Genomic DNA, 8,619 nt, shown 5'->3' with positions numbered 1-8,619 from the left:
ACACACACACACACACACACACACACACACACACACACACACAGAGGAAATGTGCACGGCTCATTGACAATTCTAAGCCAAATTTACTACTGCACTCCTGCAGGCTCTACGGGTCTTGCTGAGATGCTAAGATATAACAATTGCTCCAGTGCCAAATTCAATATAATATAAAATAAAAATCAATAAAAGGCATCCCTTATCTCATAAATGTAGCTGAATTCATCCCGCAAATCAGCTGAACATATACATCCAGTAGATAAGTTCATTTGTAACAATGCTATAATTAATTATACTGATGCATAAGAATCTCTTTCTCTCTCTGGGCCAGCCTTGGCCTGATAGTATATAGTAACAATGCATGTTTTGATTAGAAAGGTCAGTTTTTGAAACAAAATGGCCATTTAAAAATAACATGCGGCTGAAGCATTGTTCCTAGTATTGGAAGAACTTCAAAAACATGTACTAGTCTCACAACAACCTGAGAAGACATTATTTATTAATACAGATGGGTAAACTGAACAACAGGAAGTATATCAACTTGTCAAAAGTCACACTGTGGACATGTGTAACATGCGATTAATGCACAGCAAAAAACTCTGGCACATACTGTACTGGAGTTTATAGCTCCCTGGCACCGAGTTTGAACGTGCGTCCAGGACCACAGCACATTGAGCCGGATCAGAACAGCTCCAGCTGCCAGGGGACTCTGACTTGCCTCAGTGTGCTGTGAAGCAGCTGGCTGGGGCACAAGGGTGGTTCAGTACAGGGCTAGCTGATAGGCAGCCCCGACACTGATGCACCCTTGTGTCCTAGTGGGTCAGGTCAATGAATACATGTGTGGTGCTGCAGAGTAAAACATTTGGCAGTAGGATAGTACTTGTATTTGCAAGTACTATCCTATTGTGGAGCTAATTAGTTTACTGTCTTAATAGCATTGCACTGCACTTAAAAATGCTGAGACATTTACTGAAGAGATAATTAGGCAACTGTGCAGTACATGTCTCATGTGTAGACATGCCCTGTCTGTCACAGGTAGAACTGGGAATAGAGTCAAGAGGACTTTACTTGTGTGGGCCGCATTGCCCAGAAGATCTAAATATTTAAAGAAGAGCCTGATTATGTGGACAGATATGATTGCAGATACTGGGGATCATATAATTACTGTTTAAAACTGGAATAAGCCCCATTTTGTGAGAAAACAATATGCATGAAGTTAACACATTTTACTATGTATTGTACCTTGAATACTGGAACACAAAAATATACCCTCCCTTCTTGTTCTGCATTTTTTCTTTTCTTAGTGTACGTTGTTTTGTACAGGGATCTGCTAATTTATGGTTTTATTTCACCTTCACTGAAACCACTAGGGTCCTTTAAGTTATATTTGGAAACGATTTGGCCCAATAATTAATAGAAAGTTGTAACTGTCTTTACTTTCCTAAGTGAGGAAAATGCTGTCAAGCAAGTAGCCCTGATCTGTTAATATTGGCCGAATATTGTAAGTTCTCCTGGTTTGTTTGTTTGCTTGTTTTGCCTTGAGTCGTTTGCACCTGTTGCTGCATAACAGCTCTCTTAAAAAAAATCTCTTCAAGTCTTTTAGAATCCGATTCTAACCTCAGTTACATTAATATAAATCTAGAACCAATAATAAACCCAAACTGAAGACAAGGGTTTGACTGAATTTTTACCTGTGTAAAAGAACAGTGATAATAGTTTTTCATAACTTCACCTGCTTCATTTAGCTCCTTTGTGGTTCACTTAGTTCCTTGGATTTGTGGTCATGAATGCATCTAATCTCATGGTCTCTTAGGGAGCATCCACACATGCAGGAATGTGCGCTTGCAGTAGCTCAGATGGAAGAGGCTCATATTTGTGCTAGGGATTTTTGCCTCAGTGCACATGTCTGGACATGCAATTTGGTTTGGGGCAAGTTGTGACACTTAGGGAAAAATGACCCTGTCCAGCAGTATAAAAACTTGCCCTTAGCTGGCCCCAGCAGGATAAAAAGCTGCCCTGGCAAGTAGCTTAGGGCTGCTTGCTTTCAGGAGGTTCTGGGGGCCCTGTACTTGACCAGGAAAGAGGCTCTGGCTGGGAAGGTGCCTGGACACTGTGGGTCCTCTTTCCTCTCACTTGTCCATGCACGTTTCCAGGCAGAGCACCAGTGGGCAGTGTCCGCTAGCTCCTTGGATGCCTTTGAGGACCAGTGGGTGTGACCCGGGGGGCTCTGCTTGATGTCCCCCTCAGGTGCAATCATTTTCATGTTTTGACCATTTGACCCTCTTGTCACTCCTGTCCTGTTTTTTGTCTTTGTTGTCCCAAGTATTTTGTTGTAGCATTCACCCATTAGCCCAAATACAATAGGGGATACTAGTTAGTTGGGTGGGCCTTAGGGCCCACGGTATTTGAAGTTACAAATAGACAGGGGGTTCTGGGGCCCAGCCAATCTTGTATCTGGGGACACTAGACCCTTGTGCCAGCCCTAACCTAGAATTCCCTGAAACCTCTATCCATTCCAGCAGTCTGGTAGTGGGGGCTGTTGCTGCTGCCACCTGTGACAGCATGTGGCCCCAAAGCTGCCAGACCTGGATGGGGACTGCATGGCCACAACAGAGGCATCTGCACCTCTGGGCCAGCTGCTGGTGGGCTGTGGCTGCACAGATGGCCTTTGTGCGGTACTGTTGCCATGTTTGCCCCCAGTCTGCCATCTGGGCAGCTATCACCTGGAAGATGTTCTCAGCATGGTGGCCTGCTTTGAACTGTCAAAGCATGTCCTCCTGGCCTCAAATGGCCAGGAGGTCAAACACCTCATTTGCCCTGCAGCTGGGCCCTGGGTGCCAGCCCTGAGCGGGCGCCTCTGCCTGGGTCCTGCTAGTTGCTTCACAAGCAGGAATCTTGGTGTTCCCTATTTAAAACCTTCAAATTCTCTTATAAAAAAATCCCAAATTCATTCTTTAAAACGCAATACCACTATATATAAAAGAGAGAGACAGGAGGTCAGTTGAGCAATGTTTTATTGATATATTTACAATTTTAACTCAATTTGGAAGCCTACCAGTGTCTCTATCATCATAATAAAATATATTTAAAATATCTATATGCTTTGATGTTTGCTTTTGGCTTTCTTATCATAGAAAAATTAGAGCTCCCCTGACACCTTCACTAACCAGGATGTAGGGACAGCTGCTTCTGCAGCCTCAGCTCCTGCCAGCAGGTCTCATCTTGTCTGGCAGCTGGATATGTTAGGTGTGTGATGGGGGGATGTGAGACTTGCAGGAGGGGGTGGGAAGAGGTGTGGGATGTGTGGCTGGGTATGGGGGTAGTGTTGGGGGTGTGTGGGTGGGTGTGGGGACATGTGGGATTTGCAGGAGGAGGGTAAGAGATGTGGGAGTGGTGTGGGGGGATGTGGGGTTTGTGGGGAGCCGCCACTTGCCCCTCCCACCTGTGGCACTAGCCATGCTGTGCCTGCAATGGCACTGCCAGACTTGCAGTTTGTGAGGAGAGAACAGGCCCAGCGGCACCCAACCTGACCTGGCATGACCCGCTAGCATGCCTTTGGAGAGGACCAGAAGGCACAGCTCTGGGATGCACAGCTCCTGTCCAAAGGCACAGGCTAGCTGGGTGGCCTGGGCCGAGTTGCATTGAGCCAGGCCTGTTCTTCATGAGGGTAAAGAGGTGATGCGTCTTGGCCCATTGTATTGACAGCCATGTAGCTGTGCATCACTGCCTGACCCTCATGGAGAACTGGCCTGGTGTGACCTGGCCTGGCCCACCCAGTTAGCGTGTGCCTTTGGATAGGAGCTGCAAGCTCTGGAATTGCACCTCCTGGTCCTGTCCAAAGGTGTGCTAGTGGGCCTTGCCAGGCTGGGTCAGGTCAGGTCCCTCCAAGCTCATTCTCCCCACACAAACCGCTGGTCCTGCAGTGCTGCCGCGGGCATGGCCCTGCTGGCACTGTAGGGGGTTGGGGGATGGGTGTGTGGTATTCCCCCCACAAATCCCACACCCCCTGCCACTCCCAACATGCCCACCCATGCACCCCAAACCTACAAACTCCCAAGAAACCATACAACCTCCCCACCCCTGTCCCTGCTCACCTGGGACAGTGCCCGGGGCCGGGTTCCACCACAGCCTTAACCCCACTTCTGTTTGTCCCACATGCAAAGAGTAGAGATATTCTGGCCAAATACCAGAGCATCTCTGGAGGACCCACCATCTGTTTGCCTTGTTCGGGTCAGGTACCCCACTTTTTCTCCACCTTTTTATTTTTTATTTTTTGGATACCTGGATTTCTAGGTATGAAGTTTAGACTCAGCACTGCAAATATGCAACACAAGGAATGTTTTTTTGTTCCTAACATGCCTCTTGCAGCATCTCAAACTGCTTTGAGATGCTGCAAGAGGCATGTGCAGGCTCATCTGAATGTTCCTTTAGAAGTTAACAGTCATGGGCCTAGCTAATTATCACATACATACATATATTCCCTTCTGGGGATCCTAGTTTCCAGCAGCACATGCTGAAGACTTGTGGTGGAACACAAGGGAAGTCCCAGAATACAAAAGCTGAACAAGTGTCAAGACGTGACTCAGTCATATTGTTACTGCTGAGCTGATACATGGGATTAAAAGGAATCAGAGAGAGTGCTGGAGAGAACTTAAAGAGATCAACCAGCCCAACCCCTGCTCCACCACCCCCAACTAAAGGCAGAATCATCCCAGCCTAAAGCATCCCAGAAAAAAATATGTTTGTCTAACCTGTACTTAAAATGTTTCAGTGACAGAGATTTTACAACCTCTCTGTGTAATTTATTCCAGCACTTAACCGTCTTTCTTCAAGAGGAACATTCTTGAAGTGTGAAGTGGAAACTACTTACTCTGCACATCTTAGGAAGGTATACATGATAAAATAGGGAGTTAAGAAACTAAACTGTGATTATGTTGTGCGACTAGAGATTCAAATATTTGAACCACCAGTAACCATGGATGCAAACATGTCTGTGCTCATGTGTGTTGAAGGAGGCAAATGATGTGCTTGTGATCAATACTTACTACCCTAAGGCAAAAGTAATGGAGCAAGAAGAAAAAGCCTCTGATTTCTTTTAAATCAAATCCATCACATTTTTTTTCAGTGTTGCATCTCCATGGCAACTGAACCTGATGTAATCTATATCACACAGGCCAGATTCTTCCACCCTTTCTCATCTTGGTCAAAACCTTAGACAGTAATGTAATTTTGGCTATTGGCAAAACAAGTACTATTTAGAATAAGTAAAGATGGTGGAACCTGGCTTTTACTTTGTAAGCAGTCCATTTTCAGTCCAGGTTTTGTATAATGCTTGGGTTAAGAGCCAGATGCTTAAAGGAAGGTAGGCTTCTAACACCCACTAAAATTAATGGGACCTCAACACCTAAATTCCTTTAAAAATCCAGCTCAAAATAAAATCCAATCATATATGGGACACGTACCAGCCCCAGCTGTATGGCTTCCAGATTCCTTTTGGGGACAATTCTTGATGGCTTGAGTGTCCTTAAGTACAGTTATTGTCCATCCTACTAAAGGACCTGGTCCCAATCCCAGAGTCTTGGATTTTCAGGCCACTCTTGTGTAATACCAGAGTCAGCTACTGATGAAAGAGGAGCTTTCCAAAGCTCTGAACGCTATTGATTTGGAATGGGATCTGCACTTTGCAGCCTGAGAGCTATCCCTAAAATGCATACAGCTTTTCTCTCTCTTGCTTGCTGCAGAACATGCTCTAGAATTACATCCTTTTGTGTTCTCCCCCTGGCTTATTTCCTGTTTTCTCAATTCTGCAGCAGCTGGAACCACTCCTGGCTGCTGCACCAGACACTTCACACAGCTGCCTACATTGATTTTATTAATATTTTTCAATTCTAATCCTGTTTTCTTGCTGATAACTCTGGCAAGCAGCACACTATTTGAGATACAAATATTTTGAATCCTAAACATCCATTGAAAATAGTTAAGAGATCTTCATATATCAGAGTGCACAAAAATAAAATTAATGCCATTAAGACAGTGCCTACCTGTCTCGAAATAGGTTACAGCTTAAATGACACTAACAGATCTTTTATCCTTACACTATTTTAAAAGTCAGAAAGCTTAAACTAATATTTATAAAAGGCCAAAAAACAACTCCCTGTTCATCAGTACTTTTCTAAAGTAAATGTATTGTAGGGCCTTGGTTTCCCTGAAGGTGTCACTGCTCTCACAAGTCCTGAGCCTCTCTGGATAAAGGGCAACCAATAGAGCCATCAGTAAATCAATACCAGAACTGTGTGTGCAGAATCTAATAGCTGATTTCATTATACCCAAGTGACAAGGCATAAGCCATCTAGTTTGAAGAATGAGATTGATTACACCAAGGGAAGTAAAACCAAATGTAATATTAATCAATAATCTGAAACAAATAACTGTGGACCTATTAGCTCAATTTTTTGATTTTGAGCAACATTCTATCATTGGTTTGAATTCTGGACTGATTTTGTTCTGGTGAGTAATGCACTTTGGGACAACCTACTTTGAGGTTTGCAATTATTTTTGCAAAGGCAAAAGATTGTAAATGAAGGGATTATAGACACAAACAAATCCATTCATTATTATTCTTTCTCTCCTTCAGTGATGCCATAACAATAAGTAATAGAACCCACTTCTTGAGTCCCATTTAGTTAATAGAATCATATTCTTGGTTTATTTTTATAACTTTTTTTTTTCTGCCACCCAAGTTTGTAGCAGAAGCTAGTGTAGCCTTGAGTTTTCAAAGTGCTTTTACTTGAGATGACTAGAAGTAAGCAAACTCCTTGTACTTCGTGATATTTAGATATCCCTGTCTATTATATTTCTAAAGTAGTTCACATGAGGCACCTGGCTTGAATGGTCATTTTGCCTTTCACACAACAGTTTTTAAGCTGTGAGCAGCTGCTGCCTGGAATGCTTTAATTTCTCAAACTATTGCATCCTGCATGTGATGTGCACAAACACTTGGGAAGGCTAAAAACATGTTAGGAAATCCTTCAGAAATTTCAAGGTCCATCAGGACATAGATAGTGGATTATAATGGAGATTTGCAGGATCCTGTGAAAAACCCATTCTTCAGAGAAAAGACTTTGGGGTTTTTTTTGCTGTGTCTCATTTTTAAGAAATTCTTTCTTTTCTAAAGCACATGGAAATCATAAATAAGTTGAGATCAACAGTTTTTGCTGTTATTGATATTATTAATAAATGATAACATTTGCCTTTACTTACAAGATTTGCAGAGAAACCAAATTCCCATTCTGAGGAATTTACAATTTAAGCTGGAAGAATATACAACTGTAAAAGTTAAGTTTAACCACAAGAAGGGATAACATCAGTGGAGAGGCATGCACTAAAAGTATTCTTTTGCTCTTTTCCAACGAGATAATATGTGGCAATCACCTAAGCATAATAAAATTTTAAGTAACTATGTTTATTAAATATACACCAACATGCAAAGCCTAGCTACTTGTAGATCACTGTTTTGGATGATTTTCAAAGCAGAACATGATGCAAGGGCTCCCATGCTATTAAATGGCTACTACCTTCTTGTACATTAGTGAAAGTTGACAAAAATGGATTTAAAGTACACATGAATGAATTATGTAAAAGAAAAGGAAAATATCCATGACATTTGGATATGAACTTAAATATCATTTAAACTTGTGTGGGGAACATTTTGCTACCAATTTCTTAGTTTGCAGGGAAAATTATGTTTGATAACATTGAGTTCAGGTGTTCTGATACTTCTGTGTAAGCCATGAAAATAAATCAAGACAAGACGAGATCCTATTAAAAGAGACCTTCCCTGTAGGAATGTTAAGTTCTAAGACTTTCAGTGATTTTCATAAGTGAAAATGGAACTATTTTTCATGTGAAAGAAATGCTTCATTGAAAATATGCAGAAATTTGACTTGTCTCATGCTTTCAGTGCAAAAACAGCTATTGAAATGAAGTAGGAAGAAATACAAATCCTTCATAAAGGGAAGAATAATTTTTATGCATAATTCTACCAAACAATGGTGTGTATCACACAGCTGTTGTCTGAAAAGGAAAAGCCTGAGAAAATGGATGTGTGGGGGCAGCAATGGTATGAAAGCATATGCAAAATATGAGAGATGAGATAGGATGAATGGAGGGCAGAGAATTGGTTAGGGACACAGACTCAAACAGGGAAATCTTTCCATCTGAAAAATTTACCTTCTGGAACTTTACCTTTCACTTATCTACATGCTAAGTTTATGAAAAGAAGGCAGGATGGAGATGTACCTTATAGACTAACTGAATCAGAGGTATATGTGACTTTTGCTTACAAAATGCATCTTTGATTCAGTTAAGCCAGATACAGACATTATACTTTACCAGTATAGATGATAAGAAACTGGTCTACACCTGTAACAGAGCAGAACTTTGGTACACATAGACTGGTTTAAAAACGGTGGAACACAATCTAGGATTTACCCCCTCCAACACTTTGCCTCATTCCCCAATCAAAAGGTGAATGAGTGCTCTGTTCGCTACTGATCTAAACTATGCTGCTTACAAAAAAAGTGTAACTTAGATTGATTCTGCTTTTTGAATGTCTGTACTTAG

The sequence above is a fragment of the Gavialis gangeticus genome, unplaced genomic scaffold (assembly GCF_001723915.1).
Source record: "Gavialis gangeticus isolate Ggan-Ray unplaced genomic scaffold, GavGan_comp1, whole genome shotgun sequence".
In the NCBI taxonomy this organism is placed as follows: Eukaryota; Metazoa; Chordata; order Crocodylia; family Gavialidae; genus Gavialis; species Gavialis gangeticus.
Note: the sequence above shows the minus strand (reverse complement) of the source record.